The 25,947-nt window shown below is 41.2% G+C and overlaps 1 protein-coding gene across 16 annotated transcripts in view; it reads left to right on the top strand.

The window, feature by feature from the left end:
- Window positions 1-25,947, top strand: part of MRTFA (myocardin related transcription factor A) — a 99,627-nt gene that overhangs the window by 42,618 nt on the left and 31,062 nt on the right. For 6 of the 16 annotated variants that reach the window (XM_026064984.1, XM_026064986.1, XM_026064988.1 and 3 more), the window contains 2 exons: window positions 23,593-23,688; window positions 24,659-24,787. The exons of 9 other annotated variants lie outside the window; for them this stretch is intronic. The gene's annotated coding sequence lies outside the window, so the exon portion shown is untranslated. The remainder of the gene's footprint in view (window positions 1-23,592; window positions 23,689-24,658; window positions 24,788-25,947) is intronic. One more of the 16 variants, XM_026064985.1, reaches the window with a different exon arrangement.

Below are 25,947 nucleotides of genomic sequence, written 5' to 3'. Positions count from 1 at the left end.
CTGTAGGTGGGAAGGCTGATGAGAACAAGTTTAACTGCATCGAGTCTTGGGTGACTATCTCTGGCTTGGAAACGTTGACTCTTTTAGATCAAGTAAACTGTTGCTCTTTGGTCCAAAGGAAGTGGTTCCCTAAGAACCTATCTGAGACAGAACAAGATGAATAATCGCATTTCTGAACTAAGGGATGTTGGACATTCTGTTGCAGTTCCAGTAGGAGCAGCTGTAAGTTAAGCCCCTTCATTGGAGACAAGTACCCCACACTTGAGATGCTATACGTGATATATGAACTCTCACTGTGAAGTCTGTTCCCTTAGCAAAGGTGATTTGAGTAAACCTTTCTAACTTTGCACTGGAGCAGAGTGAGAACATTCACACAATGAGTTACGGTGCCTCGGCAGTGGGTGGTAACTTGAAGAGGGGTTAGTAACTTTAAACTATGAGGAGATGTGTGACTGTGTTTGCATCTAAACAGAATTTATCAACCAAAATGGTAAAAAGAGCAGATAAAAAGTGTTTGGATGTGTGTTTTTAATTTATTTGCCTGTCTTTGGACCCACGTGCCCAGCAGATTGCAGTTGTTTGGAAGCTAGCTATAAAACGTCTCTCTCTTAACCTCTCTGGTTTCCTCCTTCCTTCTACTCTGAAGTTTTCTACTGTGGCCAGAATCCTTCCACTAAATTAGCCAGAGAAATTCACCTACTAGTTGGATTGTTTCTGTTGGAGAGAAATCTCTACATAGGCAACACAGTTCTGTAGTAAAAGAGTGTATGTACAGCTTTCTGGAGGGCAGTATTGACAGAACTGTTTTCAAGTGGTTTTCAAAAGAAAAAAACCCAACTCAAAAAAAAGTGGATTTAACTGGCTCGTCTTTAAAAGTTGCATTGATTTCCTTAAGTGTGTAGACAACACGTTCTGAGCTGTTGTAGCACTTCCATTTAGTAATACTAGGAGAATGTGCTGCATACTGCTTTTCACAGAATGGTTGAGGTTGGAAGGGACCTCTGGAGATCATCTAGTCCAACCCCCCTGCTCAAGCAGGGTCACCTAGAGCACGTTGCACAGGATCGCGTCCAGGCGGCTTTTGAATATCTCCAGAGAAGGAGACTCCACCACCTCTCGGGGCAACCTGTTCCAGTGCTCTGTCACCCTCACCGTGAAGAAGTTTTTCCTTATGTTCAGATGGAATTGTCTGTGTTTCAGTTTGTGCCCGTTGCCTCACGTCCTGTCGCTGGGCACCACTGAAAAGAGTCTGGCTCCATCCTCTTGACACCCTCCCTTCAGATACTTGTACACGTTGATAAGATCTCCTCTCAGCCTTCTCTTCTCCAGGCTAAACAGGCCAAGCTCTCTCAGCCTTTCYTCATAAGAGAGATGCTCCAGTCCCCTAATCATCTTTGTAGCCCTTCGCTGGACTTGCTCCAGTAGTGCCACATCCCTCTTGTACTGGGGAGCCCAGAACTGGACACAGTACTCCAGATGTGGCCTCACCAGGGCTGAGTAGAGGGGGAGAATCACCTCCCTCGACCTGCTGGCAACACTCTTCCTGATGCACCCCAGGATACCATTGGCCTTCTTGGCCACAAGGGCACACTGCTGCCTCATGCTTAACTTGGTGTCCACCAGCACTCCCAGGTCCTTCCCTGCACAGCTGCTTTCCAGCAGGTCAACCCCCAACCTGTACTGGCGCATGGGGTTATTCCTCCCTAGGTGCAGGACYCTGCACTTSCCTTTGTTGAACTTCATGAGGTTCCTCTCTGCCCACCTCTCCAGCCTGTCCAGGTCTCTCTGAATGGCAGCACAGCCCTCTGGTGTATCGGCCACTCCTCCCAGTTTTGTATCGTCGGCAAACTTGCTGAGGGTGCACTCTGTCCCTTCATCCAGGTCATTGATGAAGAAGTTGAACAAGACTGGAGCCAGGACTGACCCCTGGGGGACACCGCTAGCTACAGGCCTCCAACTAGACTCTGCACCGCTGATCACAACTCTCTGAGCTCTGCCATTCAGCCGGTTCTCAATCCACCTCACTGGCCACTCATCTAAACCACACTTCCTGAGCTTGTCTATGAGGATGTTATGGGAGACAGTGTCAAAAAGCCTTGCTGAAGTCAAGGTAGACAACATCCACTGCTCTCCCCTCATCTACCCAGCCAGTCATTCCATCATAGAAGGCTATCAGATTGGTTAGGCATGATTTCCCCTTGGTGAAGCCATGCTGACTACTCCTGATCACTTTCTTGTCCTCCACATGCTTGGAGATGGCCTCYAGGATGAGCTGCTCCATCACCTTTCCAGGGATGGAGGTGAGGCTGACTGGCCTGTAGTTCCCTGGGTCCTCCTTCTTGCCCTTTTTGAAGACTGGGGTGACATTGGCTTTCTTCCAATCTTCAGGCACCTCTCCTGTTCTCCATGACCTTTCAAAGATGATGGAGAGTGGCTTAGCAATAACGTCCGCCAGCTCCCTCAGCACTCGTGGGTGCATCCCATCAGGGCCCATGGATTTGTGGGTGTCAAGTTTGCTTAAATGATCTCTAACCCACTCCTCCTCCACCAAGGGAAAGTCTTCCTTTCTCCAGACTTTCCCTCTTGCCTCCAGGGTCTGGGGTTCCTGAGGGCTGGCCTGAGCAGTAAAGACTGAAGCAAAGAAGGCATTCAGTAACTCTGCCTTCTCTGCATCCTTCGTCACCAGGGCACCCACCCCATTCAGCAAAGGGCCCACATTCTCCCCAGTCTTCCTCTTGCTCCTGATGTATTTGAAGAAGGGTTTGGATTTTGTTTGGATATGATCTGGAGTATAGTAGGTTTCTTGACTGTTGCCTTCTCTTTATCAACCCCCGGCTTCCTAAGCACAGCAGGTCCTGGAGGGAGGGAAGAGAGGTATAGACCATAAATTATCTAACATTTCTGCTTCTTTCCCTTCCTCTCTCTCCCTCCCCTCTTTTCTGCCCTTCTACTAGTGTTGCCACAGTCTCTTTGCAGATCACCGCTGATCAGCAGCACTGTGAGCTCTTGGGTTGGGGAGAGGAGAGGTGGGAAAAGCAAAGATTTTGGCTGCGTTGTGCTTCCTCTCCTGCCTCCTCAGCTCTGCCCAGTCTGTGAGAGAGGCAGTGCTGGGGGACTTGGTGTTAGGAAGAGGGGGGTGCGCATTATTGCTGCTGACTCTACACCTCGCTTACAACAGTGATTTGCCTTACTGGTTGGAAACTACTTATCTACAGAGTTAATCAAATGTAGATGAGCACTGCATTCCTTGGACTGAACTGATTCGTCTTGCTCCTGTGTTTTGCAGATAGGGATTATGGATTTCATGTGCATGTTTTCAGGGAAAGGCAAACTGACATCTTGGATGTGTCCCAAGGAATGGGGTGGGTGGCAGAGTTTATATATGTGCTGGGGGTTGATTTGGCTCTCGCTGCTGTGTAAAGTTCACTTTGGCAGCTGAAAGATGCAGAGAGAAGCACTTTCAGAATTAGAGACAGTGAGGTAATGAGAAAGTGACATAGAAAAGGAAGTGGTTTGGGGGAGGGGAGGGCTCAAAATGCGTGTTGACATCATCTGATAGGTTTTCCAGCCTGTGCAGCAGCTATTTTTACACTTTCAGCTCACAGTATTTAGAGCTCAATGACAGCCAGCTTGCCAAAAGTGGGGGTGGTGGTATATCCCAGAGTGGGCTGAGGGGCTGAAGAGCCATGCAAAAACTAAGGCAAAGATCCAGATTCCCAGACATGTCTGCTGTCCTTGCCTTTTTTTACATCTGCAAGTTGGTTTACCTTTGGCTACCTGTCACGTCTAGGAGTCTTCTGAGCACTAACTGACAGCATTAACTGTCACCAGCTAGTTGAAAGGATCAGAGTATGTAAACTTCAGGCTCTTCCTGAGAACTGGAGAAGCAAGAATGTAAAGTGCTTCCAGCCTGGTGTTTCTACTTCTTCCTGAAGGTCACTGTTGGTGGGAGGCAGGATCCTGGGAACATCCAAAGCAAACTCGCATTAAATAAATGTGAAGCTTAGCTGAGAAGTAAGCGGCACAAGTATCAGTGTGAAGTCTGTATTTATTTTGAAGTATAAAATATGAATATAGTTACAAGTATGAAAGTATGAGTTATAAGACATCAAAACTTTATAGTGATGTAGATTCAGGATTCTATTATTTTTCTGCCTTTCTGTGCTTAGTAGAAAAATCGGAGACAAATGTTTAAATATAGTGGGCTCATACTTCTTTCAGAGGACTCATCTGGCTCAGACCCAGACTCAAATCTTTTTCATGTTGGCTGAGGGGACATATATTGCAGCTGTTTGCCAGTTTTTAATGGTGCATTGCTGRGACTTCATCACTAAATCATATGCATGCAAGTGTCATTTGAGAATATTATTAGTGGGGAAAGGAAGACAAGGAACCTGCATTGAGCTGCAGGGAAACCTGGAGGTAAAAGGAGGAAGAGGTGCATATTTTAAGTTTGGTGGGGTTTGGTCAGCAAATTTTCTATCTGCTCATTAATTTGAAGAATATGTTCATTCATTTTTTGATAAAACTGAGGATGCAGTTTCATGTTACRCCTAAGCTGATTGAAAGTCTAGCCTCTGTCAAAACTGGTAGTGCTCTCACATGCACCAGCCACCAGCTCTGGTGCTTGTCTCACCTGTTGGTAAGGCTGTTTAGTGGGCTGAATTGGCTCATTAAGGTATCAGAGGAGTGTCAGAACTGGTTTAAGGATGCAGAGAGAGTGGATGGCTGGGAGAAGGGGAGGAGAAGGTGGGTTGGGAGTGACCTTTTTGGCAGTAGCAAGCTTTAAATTCTCTCACCTTGTAGTTCTGATGCTAACTTTGCACAGGCAAAATTTTGTATGTTCATGGAATTGAAAGAAGGTCAAGTATCCATGGCAAGATTAGGATTTAAACTTAGGGTTAAACTCTTCCATATTTGTCTTGTATCACAGAAAGTGAACTTGAATAAGCTGCTGCTTATATGCTGTTTTGGCTTTTGAGGGTAGAAAAATAAAGGAAGAGAAAGTTAATGAAAGCATTCAAAATAATAAGTAATGATAACTGACATTCAAATATGAGTATTGCATTCTATGCCCACCAGGCCTCAGTGCTAACAGCAGTATCTGTGCAAGCCATATGTGCACCTGATGATACTTTTTACTTCTGTGTGAGGGTATAAATAGTAGTGTAGCCTCTGGAGGAAGAATACATTCCCACAGTCTGTATCGCATTTCACACTTGAAAGTCAAAGGATGCAAGGCTCAATAGATGTTTATTGGAGTGATTATGAAAATTGTGCCTGATGCTTTCCAAGCCAGAAATCTGTGGCAAATATCTTAGTAATCAGACATCATACGCTAGGTATCTTTGGGCAAAATGCTAGGTTCTAGCTGTAGGTCCCATTGATACAGGTGATCTTTCTGCCAAAAGTGTTGTTGCCAGTTCCAGAGTAGAAGTTGTGCAAGACACTGAATGTCAATCATGCATTGGAGTGGGTTGATGCTTCTTTTCTAGAGTGGTTAAGCAACTGAAACTGTTGTTGGTATCTTGCCTCTGCAACGAAACAGACCTTCCCACCTATCTTGTTAATTTCCAAACTAACTGCCTAAGTTATTCATCAAGCCTTACTTGTTCTTACAGACCTTTGACATTTCTGTCCATGTCATCTCTCATCTCTTATCAATAGATCAGGATCCAATAAGACGAATTAAACTCTTGTTTAACTTTTTGATGCCTGTCAACATCTGGCAACAGTATCCACGTTTCATACAAGATAAGTTGCTCTTAGTCTTTACTCATGTATGAGAATCCGTATTTTGCAAGGAGGTACCTCACAAGTGTTTACTCATGTGTTGAAGTTCTCCTCCAGCCTGGGCCCATAGTCTTTGTCCTCTTACAGCTTGTAGAGCATTATCCAAGTCCCTTTTGGAATATTCCAGCTCATGCTTTTCTGTTTGGGATAATTGTTCCTTCTCCCAGAACAGTAAATAGGGTTTTCACACTGTAGGACAAAATTTTAGAAAATCTTGCTCTCTGAAGAAAAGATTTTATTGAGATTTAATAGAAAATTTATTCAAGGTCATTTGAAACTACTATTCAACCAATCAGTGTTTTTTTTTTTTCCAAGCTATTTCCTACATAGGAAGAGAAGAAGATATGTGCTGCAGACATATCTGCAGCTCTGCAGTAATACACTGAGAGGATCAAATCTACATCAAGTTGGAGTTGCCAGTTATAGCAGTAGAGGACAGGTTATTTCATTAGATTGCCAAAACTGGTAATATGCTATAGTTCACATATAGCTCTTTTTTCAGGTCTTAAAGTTTGCCTCATCAGAACTCAGGCAACATCTTTGGGCTATTTCAGCAATATGTGGGAATCTGTGTGTCAGCTGCATAGAGCAGTCACGTTTGCCAGGCATTATACACTGTACTGAGCTGTTATTTCAGAGGCCTTGTTTGTCAGAGTAATACTAATCTTTGACCTCTGTAGCTGAATCTTTTCGTTTCCACCATCCAGACAGTATATTGCTTGCCAGGCAAAGTAGGATTCAGTCTGGTGCAGGGCAGTTGTTCTTTAGTAATTACAATAGTTACGGGACCTGTCTGCACAGAGTATCAGGCCTGACTCTGTGTGCAGTTCTGTGTTGTAGCCGAAAGGGGAGGCCTGTACAGTGTGTTTCTCCCCTCCTTCGTGCTGGCTTTAGCGCTCCTGTGGTCTGCTGGCTCAGCTTCTCGAGGCAGCTCTATGCAGCCTCATGACTGCTAATGCTCATGCAAGAGCAGGATCACTCATTTATGCAGTAATATGAACTTAAATTGGCCAAAGTTCATTGTGAAACTGAACCTGTACCAGGCTCTTAAAAATCCGAAATATAAGATGAGGGTTTGTGCTAAGAGTAAGCATTTGTAATTCAGGGATAGTACTATTAGTGAGCTTTGTATTATCACCAAAGGCATTCTTTTACCCATAGGAACTTTAGAGTTTGGATTCTTTTCTGAGTGAAGGTTAAACATCTCAAGTAAGAAGTGTATTGTTGAAGGTGCTCAGAAATGTAACTGATGCCATGTAGCATCATTATTTAATAAGCATGTAAAATTCTGTATATTAGTTTTTAGTCTCCAACTTAGACCTAAAAAGACAGAATCACAGAATCACAAAATGTTTGAGGTTGGAAGGGACCTCTGGAGATCATCTAAGACCAGCCCCCCTGGGTTCATTCCAAGTCCAGGCGTGTTTTGAATATCTCCGAGGAGGAGACTCCACAACCTCTCTGGGCAACCTGTTCCAGTGCTCTGTCACCCTCACAGTAAAGAAGTTTTTCCTCATATTCAGATGGAACTTCTTGTGTTTCGGTTTGTGCCCGTTGCCTCTTGTCCTGTTGCCGGGCACCACTGAAAATAGTCTGGCCCCATCCTCTTGACACCCCCTGTTTAGATATTTGTATACATTGATAAGATCCCCCCTCAATCTTCTCTTCTCCGGGCTAAACAGGCCCAGCTCTCTCAGCCTTTCCTCATAAGAGAGATGCTCCACTCCCCTAATCATCTTTGTAGCCCTTTGCAACATTTTTTTTTTCCCTCTCGTGTCCCTTATGGCAGAATTAAAGTGGTGGGGTTTTTTTAGTTTGGTTGAGCACTTCTTTCCTCAGATTTTAACTTCATTTTCAAGAGACTTGCTTTCCTTGTGGTTCTCACTCCAGCCTTGCTCTGTAAAATGGTTGGATGTCCCTCAAACTATTCAGAGATGAGAAATTTTTGTCTCAATTTGGGTGGGGCAAGTGGAATATGGAATGGAGATTGTTCCAATATTTTGTTACAATATGGTTTGTATTCACCTTCTTGTTTTTGTAAAGTCCACATGACTGTCTTTACTTCAGATCTGTAGGATGACACCAATTACTATTCATAGTTCTTTCTGGAAAGATACTGGAATACTTTTTGTCAGATATGTGTATTTATTGATCAGCTTTCTGGTTTGTTCTTTTTTTTTCCCTCAGACTGCATTGCATCTTTCATGATGCATGTTTTGTCAGATTAAGAAACAACAAATCATTCAGCCGTACTGCCGAGAGCACCTACTGGCTGTCCCTAGGATGTAACCTGCCTTTCTCTGACCAGTTCCAATTCCAGTACCAGCCTGGGTAGTCCATGTAACCAAAGATTGTCAACCGTACTTGTGATGTGCATTAAATAAGTTCCTAGTGAGACAATTACCTCCAAATGAGCACAGATTCGGAAGTTTTAGTAGCTTGCAGCAGAGGGTTATTGATTGAGGTCTGCTGGTTATCTTCAGCTAAGTGTTCCCACCAGCTTAAGATTTGAGGGAAGAAGAGGCAGGAATGTGTGCTTGTACCAAAATAGCCTGCAATTGCCTGTATGCAGTCGCAGAGCCAGTATGTGGAAGAACTTTGTTTCCAGAAATCTCAATTTAGCTTTCTTCTCAAAGAAAATTCATTCTCTAATAGTTTAAACGAGAAGGGGAAAAAAGGCAGCGTGGCTTCTGCTTCCAGAGTCGTGTGTTCTCCCAGCTGTGCACAGCATGCTTACAGTTGGGAGGTGCAGGGGGAGGGAGAGTAGTACTAAATCACATGATATTGCCTGTCTGGCAGGTGTCCGTAGTGTGAGTAGAGAAACCAACTGTTCACTATTTTGGGTGAATGAGGTTGGCTGTTACTGCAAGTGGCCCCATGAAGAAGTCCACGCGTCTGTTGATAAGCACAGCTCTGCATATTGGGATCCTGAATGCTTACACCTGCTTGCTGAAACAGGGAAGTTTCTGTCTGAGTTTTGAGATAGTAGGAAGAAGAGTTTTGCCAAGAGACTCGCTGGTTCTAATCTGTAGATGGTGGCTCTCAGGATTTGTCTCTGCCTCAAGTATCTCTCTGTTCCTATGCAAGCACAGCTTTGGGATCTAGCAGTAAGCTACCTTTTTTCCCCTCTCCCTCTTGGTGCAGTGACAGAAACCTGGTAGARAGGGATTGTGACCGCGTCTCTTGTGAGGATTAAGCATCCCTTCCACTAGCCTGAGACGCCTCCTCTGTTACAGAATCTGCCTTCAGGTCCAGGGATTTCCTCTAATATGTTGGATAAAACCAAGACACTCCAGCCTGCCTATGTYGGGATTGTGCCGCTTGCACAGACTGTGTCAAAGCAAGGGAAGAGCTGTTCAAGTACATATCAGGATTCATACCACAGCTTGCGAGAAGGTTAGCAGGCTCTGCTTTCTTTGTTCTAGGCACTGTATAATTGGTTTGGGGTTGTGGGTTTTTTCCTTGCATATTGAATCTGCTTGCTTTTTCTTTTCTGTCCAACCTGGGCAGTTGTCCAGATTTTGGGTTTCCCACTGTCTCTTGTGACCTGTTGTTCCTGAGGACACCTGTAAGCATATCACAGAACTAGGTTAGAGCTATGTATGCAGTGACTTGCAGTGCCTAGATCTTGGGACGATTTCACTTGTGTTTCAAAGTTTTAATTTCAAAGTTTAAATGTCTTCCTCTTCTCTGTGCCTCTAGGGCTCTTGTGAGCAAAGTTTTAAGGCTGTTTAATAGCAGTGTAAGGGCTGGTTTTGGAGTGGAAGCTCTTTGTCTTGAAGGGGATAGAGTATCATGTTTTAAGTTTCAGCGTGTTGCTGTTTGGAGAGTGTGGAAGGAGTGGAATGTGTATATCTAAATATGATTTTGTTTTAGATAATGGTATTCTCCTGCAAATACATGTGATTTTTTTATGGCCTTTGAGTCATGATTCTGAAAGATTATGTAGACAAAGAGGTTAAATTTCAGGAGGTGATATCTACGGGGAGGGAAGAGAAGAGGATCTGGAGGGATTTCTTGGAATTTGAAGAAAGATTGAGAAGATGAGAACAGACAGTACATTCATAATGAGCAGCATAATAGATGGCAATAAACAGTGGGAAAAGATCAGAGGGAAGAATAAAACAAAAGGGTTATGTTTTATCAGAAATAGTGGACTCCTCTAGCTACAGGTGAAAATTTGAGAGAGACTTGTGGGTGTGAACAAGGGTCTTGAGCACAGTGGCCTCAGAAGTAAGATGATGATTGATTTCAAGAGGGTGTAATGTGATCTGAGAGGAGAGGAAGATGACTTTCGGTCACATTTTGGACAGAAAGGTAAAGAGCAGTAGGAGTTTAGGACAAAAGCCAGATAGAATAAGGCCATGTTTTTTAAGAAAAGGTGGCCAGTGCATGGAAGATGCTTTTAGCAGTTGTATTTAGAGGATTTTTCTCTCTTACAAGGCTCTAGGATTGCTGAAGCTGCCAAACAAAACTGTTAAGTTTCTACTCCCTGCTGCCACTCCCCCTACTGAGCCTCTCTGTCAGATATAAAATGCAGTTTTTAATTAGATTTTAAAAATATTATTATATTTTTGTTGCTTATTTTTATTTGTTTCTTTGAGACTGGAATATTCTTCCATATGGAAGAATATTCTTTCCATATGGAAAAAGAAAAGAAAACTAAAGTCACAGTCTTCAAATTAAAATTGGGGAGTTATCAATCCATTAGTATTTGAGGTATTTCCAGATTACTATGTCTGCTTTGGAGGCAAAGAACTGCAGCACACATCAATCTTGGAAGAAAAACGGAAAACAAAAAGCCAGAACTTGCAGCTTGTCTTGTATTTTGCAAGGCATCGATTTTACAGAGGGTGAGCACTCTGCATTTGGATGTGCCAGGATATATCTTTCATCCTATCACTAAACATCACGAGCTCTTGAGTGGGATAAGATGCAGAATGAGGAAAATGCAATTCTATAGTACTTTAATCAGTAGAACAATGTTTGCTGCTGTCTCAAGTTGAAAGGAATTAAGATAACTGAATTCCTGTATAATTCTAATAATTTAAAAAGGTGTGAAGACTCTGCAAAGACTAGCAGTATTCAGCTGCCTACTCCATCTCTAATTCATGATATTCTAATATCATATGTGATGGGGAAAGCTACTTTCTACTGGTTACCAAACAGGAAGGGTAGGAAAGAGAAGTAGATGCTGCCTGCTTCTTAGACTTCAAAACCAGAAAAGAATAACCCTTTAGCTTTGCTGCTGCTCCATCCCGCGTTCTCAGGATGCCTGTTGTATTTGGGTTGTAGCATGCACTGCATTTTGCAGAGCCAAATCTTAGAGTCAGTGGAGAAGCAGATGCACTCACGTCTAAACCCTTTTGCAAGCTCAGGAGTTCAAGAATTAGCATTGAGCTGAAACTATAAGGGCTGTTGTGCCTTAGTTTTGGCTGACAGTGGGACAGCTTAGTTCTCTTATCACCAAGGGCAGAAAATTCATGCACGGTTCTTCCTCACTCTTTACCACGAACAAGTGAATGGGTGCCAGTCTACTTTCTCCTCTTCATAAAGCTGGTCAAGTAAGAGGCGTCTGTATTATGTTGCCAGTGTTCATTCCTATTCACTTAATGTATCTCATGAGTAGCAGCTATCTGGATTAGATTTTGTCTTGTTCTCTTGCCTCTGGAGAACAGATGGTATCCTAAATCTGATTTTTTTTTTTTTTTTTGACGTGGGACTTGACATAATGAAGTTTGTGAACTGCTAATTTTTTCCACACACAAATGTACTTGACATGGGGAAGTCAAACAACATATGCTTATATTTTTCAAAGTATGTGTTGAGGCAGTTATTTGTAAAATTCCTAGAATTCAGAAATCCATAAACATGCTTTCCATTCAAGAATGCTTTGGAGTGATTTGGCTTTTGCATACTGGAGCCCAGTCTGCAGTTCCTAGATCATTTAACACAAACAGTATGGTAGTGCTTAATGAAAGGTGAGTCAAAGGAATTGCAGGTTTTGGAAAACTTCATAAAGCTACTCAAAAGCTGATTAGCATTCATGTGATTCTAGCTTAAAGGTGAATTCTTCCAAAAGTAAATGCCAACTTTTCCACTTCTGTGCAACAGCTTTCATTGGTTGCTCAAGCTAAATGCTTTTTGGCAAGTTCTTCTTCAAAAATGTTCAATGTGTCTTCAAGTCTGACAGTGAAAATCACCTGTCTTTTTCCAAGATCTGTGTCTCAGGGCCCAGACACACGAACAAGTTAGTGCGTGCCATCTGATCTGTGGTAACTGTGCRCACATTCTTGGTCCACAGCAAATGTGAGGTAATTTGAGTTAGCTTAGCCTTTGATTAAACTATTAATATCTGTTCAGTACTTTGAAGAGATCAAGTCATGCAAGTGCTTGTTAATATATGGGGTTTTTCACTAGTGATCTAGGCCTTATTGTCAAATGTGTTCAGGCACCAAAGGTAAAACAGGTCAGTGGCCCATACCTCATCCAGTAGAGGGCAGAAGAACCTCCACAAATAGACTTGGCAGCTCTCAATACCACGGAGATCCCCAGCAAGAGGGATGCCCCTAGCTCTAAGGCATCTCTCAGAGATGCAGGATGTCGTTTTTCTGTAAGGGTTAATCTGTGTCTTCCTAGTTCAGAATGGACCTGAAGCGGCTGTGGGAGACGTCAAAGTGATGCCTCATGCAAATGCATGGATAAGGAACATTGGAAATGATTCACAAAATGTAAGACACATCTTTGAATTATGGCCAGATGCATTCCAAAATTCTGAACTGTTTATGCAAATAGCGCTATGACACACAAGAATATAGAAAATGTGCCTAGTGTATGGGGAGCTAACCTGCTGGAGTTTCTTGTGGCAAATTTGGAGGCTCATCCAGCATATGTGATTAGACTCTGTAGCCTAGTGCTGCAACTACTCTTCACAAATGTCTGTGCCACAGTGATTGTGACTATGCTTGAGAAGTGCAGTGAGGATAAGGTAATGATATGTCAGTGGGAGGTGGCTTGAAGCTGGCAGTAAGATGGCAATTTAAATTTATTTTTCCTTAATTCCCAGTGTGCCTCCTTTGACTGTTTCAGGGTATTTGTTAACTCTGTGACATGAACACATTCAGTGGGAAGCTGAAGGAAAGGGTAAAGGTGAGTGACCGGTGTTTTCATAAGTCAGATCAGTGGAAGGAGAATAGTAGCTGAAATTGTATCCTTGAAGTTGAATTCACATATTCTTTTTGGTCCTATTGCCCTAATGTGTTTTTRGTTTTTTTGGATATGACATGTTTTCCCCTCTCGGAGTTTACCGAACTATTCCTGTCAGTGTAATGATCCCCAGCTGTTGCATTTGCCCTAGCTATTTTCATGCTGGGAATGGGAGGAGGAGGAGGAGGAGGAGAGGGACAGGCTAGCTTGTTTACCACACTCTGATCTAATTCATTTTTCAAAAATGTCTGCTCTAATTCTTTATCTCAAAGTAACGCTAAAAGGAAAGAGTTTCAGACTCAGACCTGCAGAGCAAGAAGATGTAAAGGACTCGACAGCCAGAGGAAAAAAAGAACAGAAAATGGGTGCGGTGCAGTGAGCGCAGCTGTCAGTAGCATTTATGCAGGCAATGCTTTGAACTAGTAATGTTACCAAGTAAAATTTGCAGTAAGAACTTTCCGTGCACTATCGACTTAATTTTCTTCACAGTTGAACTGAGCTGTGTGTTCAACGGCAGTGGTGCTGGGGTACTGCTGTTCCCAGGAACTGGGAGGCACGTGAATAAGCCTTGGGAAAAAACTTGTGTGGCTTTGTAGTTATTAATTAATTATTTGGTGATTATTTGTTGTTTACTTTAAAAATAAATAAATCTGTGTTTGTACTTTTAAACAGAAAATGACTTATGCTTAGACTTTCTGGGAGCTGTTCAAAATCAGATGCTTTCCTGAAAACAAAATTGTGATACTTAAGCTCAGATTGCCTGCTTTGCATCCAGAAACAACTTTTGTAGTTAACATACTTGTTCACAGTTCTTGCCAGAAAGATGTCACCATAGTTCTCCTGCCAAAAGAAGATAGGGTCAGTTATGGCTGTGGTCTCTGCTCATGTTTTTCAAATCCACATCAGACTGCCTGTGTAAATCTAATCTTGGTACTTTATCATAATCTGTAAGATCTGTCAGTGGTCACCTCAGATTTTTCAGCATTCTGTCATACCTATAAGTCATTGATCAATGACTTAAAGAACACTTATACCAAATAAGTGCCTCCTTGGATCTTTCCTTTCATGCCCCAACTCCCATCTATCCAGTCTTTTCTGAGCATTGAATTACTGATCTTGTCACCTGTTGCATCAATAAATTTCAATTCAAAATGTTAAAGCAGCACATTTCTTGGCAAGAACCTTTGCAGCCTACAGTAGAAAATGGGATATGGCCCTGACATAGTTTAGGTTATCAGACGAAAAGATGCAGTGGGTCCTCATGGGGCAAATTCTGTTCCTTATTCTTGCAGGGGGGCTGTTGATGGATGCATAATCTGCCTAATGGCGTAACATGAAGCAGAACTCCCTATTTTGTTTCTGTTACTTGGGCTAGTGGAGGTGGACACAGTGTTTTGTCCTGGACATATGTAAAATTTACTAACATGTAATATCTCTTACAAATTAAGAGCAGACCTGCAGTAGCTACAGTACATTGCAATATGGTAGTAGCTAATACAAACAACACTCTTTTGTTATTGTTGATCAGTGTACTCATGATTTTTCTTTATGTTGTGATGAGAAGGATGAAAGAACTGTGCAGGTAACCTACTGTCAAGGGTTATTGTTTATATAATATAGTAAGTATTGCTCCAAGAAAACACAGCTTTAAACTTTCTAGTCTGCAGTTCTGCCATCTAAAGTTAGACCAATCCTGATTCAGACAACAAGGAACATGTAGGAAGGCTAGCAATAAGGAAGAGGTTATACTGCTTCAGGGCATGGATTTCTTCCAAAATTGACAGTGAAAACTGGTGAAATCAAGGCTTTCTGACCACTCTCATTTTAATACAGTTTTTCTAATGTAAGCAATTGTAAAGAAAATCAAAAACAGCTATTTGAAAGTTTTACAATACAGTGTTTTTTTTTTTTTTTTTTCCTCCCTGTAGTATGGACAGGGTTCGTATGTTGCAGCCACACATGGGAAGACCCCATTCTATGGTCTCCACTCCCATGGGCAGCTCAGGGAGCCGAAACTCTGACTGTGGTCTGAGAGCCTGTCACTGCTCTGAGGATATTTCCTGTAACTTCTCTGCTATACCCCGCTGGCTGACACATTTAATAGCTTTTTAATAACCTTCCTCACTGAAACAGTTGTTGGGGTGCAAACATTTTGTTGCATAGCTGAGTTCTTGTGGGGGAACTGGGTGATGGGTTTTGGTTGACAGGAGGAAGAGATCCACTTCTAACTTTCTCTGTGTGGAGTTTCCCCAGCTTCAAGCTGCTAATTGTTTCTCTGGTGTTAAGTGCTTGGATAATATAGCAGTGTTTTTTGTAGGAATTGAATGCAGTAGTAGCCATGTTCTTTGGTTACTTATTTCTACAAATTTCATAGCAGTGCTGGAAACCAAGATGTACATGCTCCTTTTGCATAATTTGTTCAGTTTTATAGGCAGCATGTAACTTGTCCCTGTAAACACTCTCGGGGTTTTCTTCCTTTTTTTGGTGTTCCTGCAAAAATGTTCTTTATGATGCTCTTTTGATGCTCCTTTTCTTGACTTTCCCTTTCCTAAGCTTACAGGCCTCTATATTATACCTACATATGAATGTTCTTCTAAGCCTGCTTGCAGCCTCTACCTATTCCACATTCTCAAATTCTCACTTTTCAGAAGTGGAAGATGACATGTTAGAAATAGACACTAAGCAAAGAGTACCTTTGTGCCTTACTGAGAGACTGTTTCACTGCTGCTAATAATAGTTGTCACATTGACTGCAGGCAGTTTAGAGCCAGGACTGTGTCTTCAGGACTGACACGTGATAGTGAATCTAACTGCAGGGGTTGCAAGCGCTGTCACCACTTAGCTATCTCACTGCCTCTTTGCTAGAGGGAGAGAATGGAAACGTGCCTGCTCTTCGCTTGCTTCTGCTCAGTGTATTAGCAAAAGGCCACCTCTGTTAACAGCTGGAATGAATCTTCAACCCTGTGTAYTGAGTGCAGGGGCACCTGCTGCTACCTGCTGTCTTTTCTGTGCCCTTCAGCAGAGAATTCAGGCAACAGCAACATTTTGAGCATCTGCAGAATTTGTCCGCCATTCTGGACTCCTGGTTTTTTTTTTGGTTTGCTGATTGACCCTGTTACACAGAATAATATTATTTATATATTTATAGCTATGATAGCACTTAGGGACCACGTTGAGCATCAAAACCTCATTTGTTTTCAATGCTGTACATCTTCCCTCCTGGAAAAAAATAAGTGTCTTGGAGATGTATAGTCTAGTTTTGAAAGCAAGTGAGTAAGCAAAGAGAAAGGAAATAAAAGGTAGTAGATAGATATGTGTGATTGCCATTTAAAGAATTCAAGGGATTTGATGTGCTTTTTGTATGTAATTTAAATTTGGGGGATCAGCTGTGGGAGAACTCATTTTTAATGTATAGGAATATGATGACCATAGCTTAAATTTGTAACTTTTTTACAAGTAGAAGTAGAATTGTAATAGAATTTGTACCTAAACTGTAAAGAGGTGGCAGACTGTTGCAATACAAAGGCAGGGCTCTTTATTTGAACCTCAAAGGTCATGCCTGTGGCATGTGTTCTTTGCAAACTTTGAGAAAACAGCAAAGATACTTCTCACTAACTTGAATTTTAAAAGTAGGGTAATTCCTTGTAGCATCCACCAGCAGTTCTTGCTAAAGGAGGCTGCTGCATTTTGGACATTAGTTGGTGGCAGGAATGCTGGCCAGACAGCGAAAGCCCTGAGTCTATATTTTGCCTGTAATGTGTGTGTTTGGCCACCTTAGTTCCATGTCCTGTGAATAACTATCAGCACAGTCAATCAAACTGAAGCTTGGAGAGAGATGCTCTAGCCAGCTRGTTTAAAGTTAGGATGACCAGCTTTCTGTGTCCTCTATATAATGGGCTAATTCCTTCTTCCAACGAACTGTTGTTTTTGTATTTAAATTTGCATACTTCTAAGTCTTTCTTCTACCACTTGCAAGAAACACATTTTCTCTAATCTGCATTTGGTTTCAATAAACCAAACTTTTATGTGYGGTTAAGAATCTGAAACAGTCTTGGAAACGTAGAATTATTCCACATTTAAGTGGAAAACCCAATAATACAGCTCATATGTGGAAATATCAGTGCTGTTGCCACAGAAATTCTGTGGTATCTTGACCATTAGATGATTTTTGTGGAGGGAGCTTTTAACTTTTATCTGTAGAGGGTGCCCTGTGGTAGAAGGAAGGCTGAAGCATTGGGCCAATACTGTCTCTGAGAAATGTTTGAGGAAGTTTTGGGTTCTGAGAAGTTGTTAGTATAGTGGAGCTGTCTGCTGTAGCAGAAATTGCCATATGGGAGGTGAGCTGTAAAGGAAAAATACTAGACCGTCTCTCTCCTTATAGCCGAAAGAAGCATGGAAAGATTTCCTTATCAATGTTAGTATTATAAACTTGTCTAATCAATCCTGTGTTTTATGAATGTGTCTTGGCACTCCAGACTTGAATTTTTTTTGTGTTTAATGGAAACACATAAAAGCATACTATCCATTAAGAGAAGAAAGCTAGCAAACTCTTGAACCCAGAGTTTTAAATAAAATGAAAAATTGTTCAGATTCTGATTTTTCTAAACAGCATGTTCTTTCTTTTTTCTGCTGTATCATTTTTCAGAAAAAATATAAATAACTCATATGTCTGATCTTTAAGGAAAATAAAGAGGTTGGACCTCTTTCTTCTTACAGGCAGAGAGATATCTATCTTTACAAGAAAAAAAATGAAAAGGCTGCAAACTTATTTTTCCCTTGTGCAGCTTGCCTATTGGGCTGTCACATGAGTAGACAGCTATAGATCTGATTGCCAGGATATGTCTGCCCATTTCTTCTTTTTCCTTTATTTGTCCCTGTGCGCCACATCATATTAAGGTAGCTCGGAAGATTTCTTTCAAGGGTCTTCTTTGCAAGGTGGTTCAGGGCAACCTTAGTTCCTCCTTGTTCTTTGTTTCATGGAAACGTATAGATCAGTATGGACCGTGACTCAAGTTTACATGGAGAGCTTACAGTTGGGAAATTCACTGTGAAGTCAGAAACTTTTTTCCCCCCAATGTTTCTCCTTGAGCTATAGATAGCAACAAGGGATATACAGATGGCACCACCAAGCAGTGATTGCAGAAAGTATTTACTCTCTCATGATACTGGTGTGTCAATTTTACGTAGACTTTTCCACATAGTATTTTGTTATAGGTCTTCTTGTTGGAGCATGCATGGTAGCCAGATTGCATAGATATGGATAGCTGCCTAGTTATTCACGTTCTTAATTTTTGCCTAACCAGTATTTCTGGGACTAAATGATTTTATAAGAATCAGTACATTGCACAGAAAGAAAACCAACTTTTCCTGTTGACAAGCTTGTTGCACATTTTTGCATGTCACGTATCTTGCTAAATATACCAGGTTACACGAATAGCAAATTAGTTTCTTAAAAGTCCTGTTTTAACAGTTCCAATGAGTGCTGAAATGGATTACTATGTGTACCAAGATTTTATAATAAAAGTGGGCTTCTAGTCTATCGATAGAAAGACAACCTTACTAATAGTAATACATTTATGCAAAGGATTTTAAAATGAGGTTTAACATTAACATTAAAGAAGAAAAAAGCTGACATTGCATTAAAAAGTAGCAATGATTAAAATTGCATTAAACCCCCTAAATTTTACATGTTAAATGGAAATGATGGGAGTTAAATTATGAAGGAGGAACATAAAGGTGAGTGCTGTAAGATGCACAAAAACAGCTAGGGTTTGTTTTAAAACAACATGAAAAGAACTCCGCAAAATTCAGGATAACTTTTGGATCCCAGTTATATCAACAGTTCTGCATCTATTTAGGTTCGTGTATGTGATTAATGTCCATGAAATAAGCATGTATAATGGTTTGCAAAATCGAGGACTGAGAGCGTCAGCTTGTAAGACTGCAGACTAGGTCTTGCTTTGCCTGGGTGTGCTTTAGAACCCCAGTGCCGGCTGGAGCCTTGGGGAACCACCAAAGAGGAGAAATTATTCTGTCCTGTCTAGAGGTTAGATCAAATTACATTGTGCTACTTTGGCCATGCTACTGTTCTTGTTTGCTTTGTAACGTTATGTTATAACAAAGGTAAAATTACTGTGAATGGTGACTTTATATCTTCTAAATTCAGTTTTTAATTAACATTACGTGGTATTGAAGCCTCAAGAATGACCTGCTCAGGTAGCTTGTTTCTCTATGTTCAGAGTGTGAGCCAGCTACCTGGTGGTAATATTTGAGGATGGAAATACACCCCTTTGCTTTTGATTGTATTGCTTCTGATTCCATATTCTTTTGGGGTCAGTTTCTTCTGTAGGGTAGGATCTTTGATACTGCTAAATTTACATTATCAAATAACCTGTATTTGTCTGTCTCCACTAAATTCACTGTTTAATGTCTCATAAAATTGATTCATTAAAAAATAATACATGTAAGTGATTCAGCATCCTTTGAAAACATTTTAAAAACTGGTTCTTTTTTCATATTTCTCTTTCAACAGTATTCACCCAACAGATAACACTTAAAGGGAATATTGCCCTGTAGCTGTTTTTTGCTTCTAGTAGTCAAAACTAGTCCTTTGAAACACAGTCATATAGACAGTGCATCTAATATATCAGCAGGCATGTGTGAGCTGCATGTCACGTTAATGATTTTATAGGAGCCCAAGAACATTTTGGGCTGTAGAAAACTGTAGAAACTTTGAAGAGGGTGATTTTATCAAGAAAAAAGCTCCTCTTCTCCTGAGGGTGAGAGTCAGTTTATTTTCTCTCTTCCTCCTCTTTTTGTGTACTTAAATGTCCAGCTGAGATGGCCAGACTTACTCCTTTTCTGTACTTTTCAGCTGCCTTTAAAAGCTTCTGGGCATTTGAGAGCCTGAAGGCTTTTGGAAGTGCTGGATGGAAAAAAGCTTGTATTATGTGACCCACATTACATCCCTGGATTACTATTAGCACATCCACTGTGAAATGTTTTGAAAGTTGTTGCTTTGGAAGTCAAGGATCTGTTTTGTTTTTTAAGAAACTCTTGAGAGAGGTTTTAGTTCTACATCAGGCAGAGCTGTACTCCTGTTCCCATCTGTACAGATTTTTAATGCTGACAAGAAGTTACTAAAAGGATAAGAAAGAAAAAGTGGTTGTGAAAAAAAGTTTCCAGTCCTCTCTACTACATCTGCCTTTTGATGCAGCTGTATGGCTTTTCTTGGTTAAACCTCCTGTTTGGCTTTGTGTTTATGACCTTCTCTGTTGCATAAGCAGAGCTGGGAAAGGAGGTTATCAGTGTTCATAAATATTCACTAAAATGATAAGAGACACCTGCTCACCTAAGCCTATTGCAGTAGAGCATGTGGATTTCTACAGTGCTAAGAAATCCACTTTCATCATTCATGTGATCTGTAATAAGGAACCATTCCTGATCCTGGTTTTGTTTCCTGTTCAGGATTTGCTCCTCTTTGGTTGTAGGGAGGCTGGTCACAATCCCACTTCTCACAAAGAGAAGAGCACGGCATGAATATAAATAAGTGGGGTTCGCCTCTAGTGTGAAAGGTTCTTATAACAATTTAAGAGACTAAAACAAATTCTCCTTCTCTTCACCACTGCGCACCCCTTTTTCTCCTTAGTAGGGTTGCTAAGGAAGAGATGAGGAAACTGTCTGCATTTTAATAGCAGTCCTTGTTGCTGCAGTAGAGAAAAGCGGTAGTGGAATATGAGATAGTCTCAAATGGTAAAGAAATACACTTCTGCTTAACTATCCCTTTGCTCAGGCTCACTCCAAGCCATTCTTTCAAATGCATTCAAAGGAATATAGCCACATCACAACAACAGCGGATGCTTGCAAATTGTGAGGATCAACAGTGTACCCTGCTGCTTCTCCTTCACCCCACAAAGGGACAAATTTTTGGCATTCCCTTCGCTGGGTAGCCAACTGCCATATAATCCCTTCAGCTTGGGTGTCATTTACAGTCTGCTTCACTCAAATGCTTCTCTGTTAACTGCACAGTCTGCTTAAACGCAAAGCCAGTGTGGATTCCCCATCAGCAGTTAGTGGATTAAAATGCTGTTATGCTCAGAAAGTTGCCTTTAAAAAAAGGCCAAGAAAGTTGGCTTTTCTTTGTTGCTAACCACCGTTCTAGCAAATTTCATGCGGTATGGTGTGTGGTGTTGACAGCGCAAGAAAAGTGCAAAAAAACCTGTCGACCTCAGCAATTTGAGAGTTATTTTCAGAATTGATTTTGACCATTGTATACTCGCTCATCGATCAAAACTATCATAGCTGAAATTTTTTTTGTAGCTTCTTGYTAACACTACAAAATAATCTGTAATTCTAACTGCCCTTTGCTGCTTTGGTATATAAAGATTTTGTAATTGGAACTGAGCAGATGCTGCTCTTGCTGATATATGAACTCGAATCTAAGCTGGCTTCCTGCTGAAGCATGAAAGCGCTAGTACGAGTCAACATTTGTTTTTAAGCCAGCATAGCTGAAAAATGCTCAGAAACCATTTCTGGAGTCAAAGGAAGGTTTTCTCACTACATCTCCAAGCAATCGAATTTGGTTATAAATTGGGGGTGCAACTTCTGTTCAAACCAATGGCAAATGTGCTGCATATTCCAAAGCTGGATTTGGCAAATGGGGCTACTTAATACGTCAGAAATTAGGAAAAAAATACTCTTCTCAGTGTAATTACAATGTCTGTAGGGGTCTGAGTGATAAATGCAATGGTGGCGGTGAAAATTCTCCTAGAAAATCATTGGTGCTACAGAAAGGTAGAGGTGTTGATGTACTGAGGGGCAGGTTTCCGTTGCAGCTCATACTGTACTAGTGCTTTCTTGTGAGCTAAGTGGATGCTGTAGCACAGAGCTTTCGAATGTGGTGTGCAGAGGTGCTGAGCATCTTACAAATAAATGACCATGAACCTTTATGAATATTAAAGTGCATAATTTGCTTTTTACTGCTTTTACTTGTGTTTGCACTTTCCACAGCTTAGATAATGAAGTTAGGCTAATTTCACTTGTTCTTTGGTAGTTTCACTTTCTAGTCATCTGGTTTATTGAGTGGGTCGCAAAGATGAGTTTTTATATCAGGCAAAGCGCTTTCACTGCCTTTACAAAATCAATAAATCGTGTCCACGAGCTTATAGCCTTACTAGTTAATATGCACAGTTTATGGCCCTTGCGCTCTCTCTTCTTGCACTGGCATCCTGGGCTGAATTCCAGCGTAGGTTGTACGTTCTGCCTACCTCAGTTCCTCTGGGGAGTTTCGTTTGGCTCTGTTAGCCTTCCTCACTTCCTACTCTGCACTACAGCGAGTGCTTAAGTGGTATAATCCACCCTGTGGCTATACTTAATCATTGCCTTGGTTGGGTGACTTCTTGTGTCTGTTGTGACACCTCAGAAGAAAAGGTTTTATAAAAACGTGTAATTTGCTTTGGCAATAAGTCTGTATTCAGCGTATGTTGGGCCTCACCACAAACAGCAGTTCAGAACAGAACTGTGTATTTCTCTGTGCGTGTCCTCATGAAACAGGAAATACAGAATTTTTGTTGTTGTTGTCAAAAACCTATCATGGTGTGTGACATGTTTCCCAAGATGAGAGCATTTTTTTCTGTTAACATGTTTTCTTTGAGATGCAGGGGTTGCAGTGTAGTTTCTGTGGTAGTTCTAATCACACTGTTAAGCATGAAATGTGGCTTAGAAGTGGAAGGGCTCTCAGGTATGTGTGTGTAAGGGGAGACACACTGTAGTAAGTTTAGATGACAAGCTGCAAAAAAAACAACTTAGCTCACCATAACCATTTGTTTTTGCTACTGCTTACTACTGATGCACCTGTACTATTGCTGGAGCTGTAAGGAGAAGCGTGTCCTGAAAGTGCCCRTATGGGCACAGCCTTAGTTTGTTAAGCGTGTGCTGCTCTGAGTTCCCACCAGCTGTGAGTGGGTGGACAGTAAGCTCTGCTCTTTGAGTGTGTCTGTGGGTTCACTATTAAAGCAGTTCTGTGGTGAGATGAGCAAAAAAATAGTTGTCTTGCTATGTTTCACTAACAGGACAGCTCTGTTGATAGTAGCTGTACTGCAATGTTATTTGTCTGTTAGCACACACCCACGCAAGTGCTTCTCTGCCCCTGTCTAAACTGCTGCCAGCGGTCCTCGCTGCCGTCTTCCAGATTTTGCTGGAATGTTTTAGTAAGTCTTGAAAAAGTTCATTAGAGATCTAAAAACTTTGTCCAGACTTTAGTTAAATTTCAGAATTTCTCTACTTGTGAAATAAATTGATTATTCCAATTTTGTGGTGGGAAAATCAGACAAGCTTTCAGAGCTTACAAAATGCTTCACAGATTGTGGTACAAGTTCAATAAAGAGATGAATAAGAGAGTCCTAGTATAAAATTTATTTTCTTGGCAGCAGATATATACCCTCTTTTATATGACCTGTTTTTTTTCCCCTAAATTGAAAATTAATTTAGAATTTAAGTACACTTTTAAAGGAAACCAAAAAATGTTGGCTTGTGATTCAAAGATCTACGCCCCAGTTTGTCTTTGAGTAACTTTGAATTTCTCTCGTCATTCTAGACTTTTGGCTGAGCTCCATGTACTACAACCTTGGATTGGCTCTTGGGACATCTGTTAATCTATATATAGGATTCACACACTTGCACACGTAAACAGGTGATCTCCTAAATATATGAAATGGCGTTTGGAACTTCAAGTACTTAATTTAAGCCAAAGTGAATTCAGGAGTGAACTGAATTAAACCTTTTTGCCCTCTTCCCTGTGCCTGTAATAAACTGTATTGGGGGAAAAGTGCATTATGTGCTGGTAATAACTTGCACTTAATATCTACATATATATGTTCATAAATCCCAAGAATTACTTAGTGCTAATTAAAAATATTGTGAAAATGACCTTTTCCTATTCCCAATTTAGTCCCCTTGACAGTTGGTAATTTCTTGCCATGGAGGGACATAGTGATCGAAAAGAAAAGATACATTTAATGAGTCAAGAAAAAGGGTAATAGATGGTAGCTGATCTATATAAATAAGTTATATTTAGAAAATTAATAAGAGAAGCTGAAGTCAGGAAGAGAATTGCAAATCATTTGATGAAATCTCTGGTTATGTTGCTGAGACTGATTGCTAATAAATCCAGGAATAGTCAGGAGACCTCAGAAGAGGGAAAGAAGTGACGTTTTGCATCACTAGTGAAAAAGTGAGTGAGGTAAATAGCAGCCAATCCGATATCAGTTCCAGGAAGAAAATATGGAAAATTTGATAAAGAATTTAGATGGTATAAGAATAGAAGCATAATCCTGCTATTCAGCTTTACAGTTTTTGAAAAACAGGTCTGCTCAAAGGCAGTTTTTTTGTTTTGATACTAGAAATTTGGTTGCTAGAGGTGTTGGCTGGTATAAGGTCTTTAACTTGTTAGTGCAGTATATTTGATTTAAAAATTATCTCTGAATTCAACGAAGTACTACTTAAATGGATTACGAACTGACTGTAAGCAAAGAAAGTAAAGTGTTTCTAGTTGGGATGAGCCTGGTGGGTCTGGAAATGAATGTAGGATGATTGCTAGTGAAGTTGTGGGTGGAAGGCAGAGATAATTGTGATGACTGTAAAAAATTGTTTACATCATTTAGGCAAACTGAGACCAATTGTGCTAAACGTGTGCAAATACAGCTGAGTGCAGAGTTATACACCAGGAAATGCAGGTGATAGCTGCGTGGGGGAGTTTTTCTCTGAAAATCGGTGACCCTGGGAGGGCAAAGGTAAGTAGCCCTAGCGAGGTAAATAGTAGGTATAGTAGGAAATAGTTGGAAAGGTAAGTAGTCCTAGCAAGTAAATATGACAGTGCTGTGGCAAAAAGGGCTAATAAATACATTGCTAGATGTGTAAGCGGGAAGAAATGAGTAATAATGAGATTATCTGCATGTAAAGTTGGGGAGACTGGTGCTGTAGCTCTGTGCCTAGTTTGTCTACATTTAGTGAGACATGCTAATTCAGGACATGGAAACAAGCCCCCCCAAATGACTCAAGAGTGGAAAAAATGCTACATAGTGAGAGATTTAATGTGCAGTTACCTAACAGAGCTGAAATAACTTAGTGGCATGCTGCTGCTGGGAGGGGAAGTCTCCCCCCCACCTTATGTCAGCTTTAGCAAATATCTGACTATACAGTAGTCCTGTTCAATGCACTAACCTGACAGAAAACTATTCACTTTTTGGGTTGGCTGTGTTTTCTGTCAAGTTACTGAGTGCAGTCACCAGTCAGATGAACATGAGAACTGATGGGGGGGAGGGAGGGATTGACTCTGTGTGGCAGCAAGCTGTGAGATCAACTCAGTTAACTTCTAACTAGGCTCCTAAGGTGTGTTTCCATGGCACCTTAAGTTGACTCAGATTGTCCTCCATGGTCCCATCCATTCTGTTGGCACTGGCACTCATGTAGCTGTGTCATCACCTGGTTCAGGCTTTGACCCACCTCAAAACTAATCCAACAAATAAAGAGCTCTGTGAACAGGCCAGCCGTGAGATCATATTAATGTTCATGCCAGCCCAAAAGTGGGAGTGCGATTGCACGGCTTGGTGGGAGGGAGTCTGAGACTACCACTTCTGTTTGCAGTTTCGCAGCCAAACGAAGGGCCTGTTCCTTCCCCTGTGCATTCCCTCCTCCCAGCTCTGGCTCTTGGCTGATCCTGCACAGAATTAGCGTAGTGCTTTAACTAACTCCCCCTCTCCCTTCCCCTTATTAAAATAAGTCGTTTCCTCCCTAGGATGCATATGTTAAGAAATCCTAGTTTAGCTTAGGAAAAAGAAGAGAGGTAACCTGATTGCACACTGTATACAGAAGTACCTCCACAGGTAGGAAATCCGTTCTGATGGTCATAAACCTTTAATAGAAAGATATATCAAGAGCCTACAGAAGTTGA

Source organism: Apteryx rowi, unplaced genomic scaffold, assembly GCF_003343035.1.
Source record: "Apteryx rowi isolate R43461 unplaced genomic scaffold, aptRow1 scaffold_223, whole genome shotgun sequence".
Lineage (NCBI taxonomy): Eukaryota > Metazoa > Chordata > Aves > Apterygiformes > Apterygidae > Apteryx > Apteryx rowi.
This window is presented reverse-complemented; position numbering and strand designations above follow the sequence as displayed.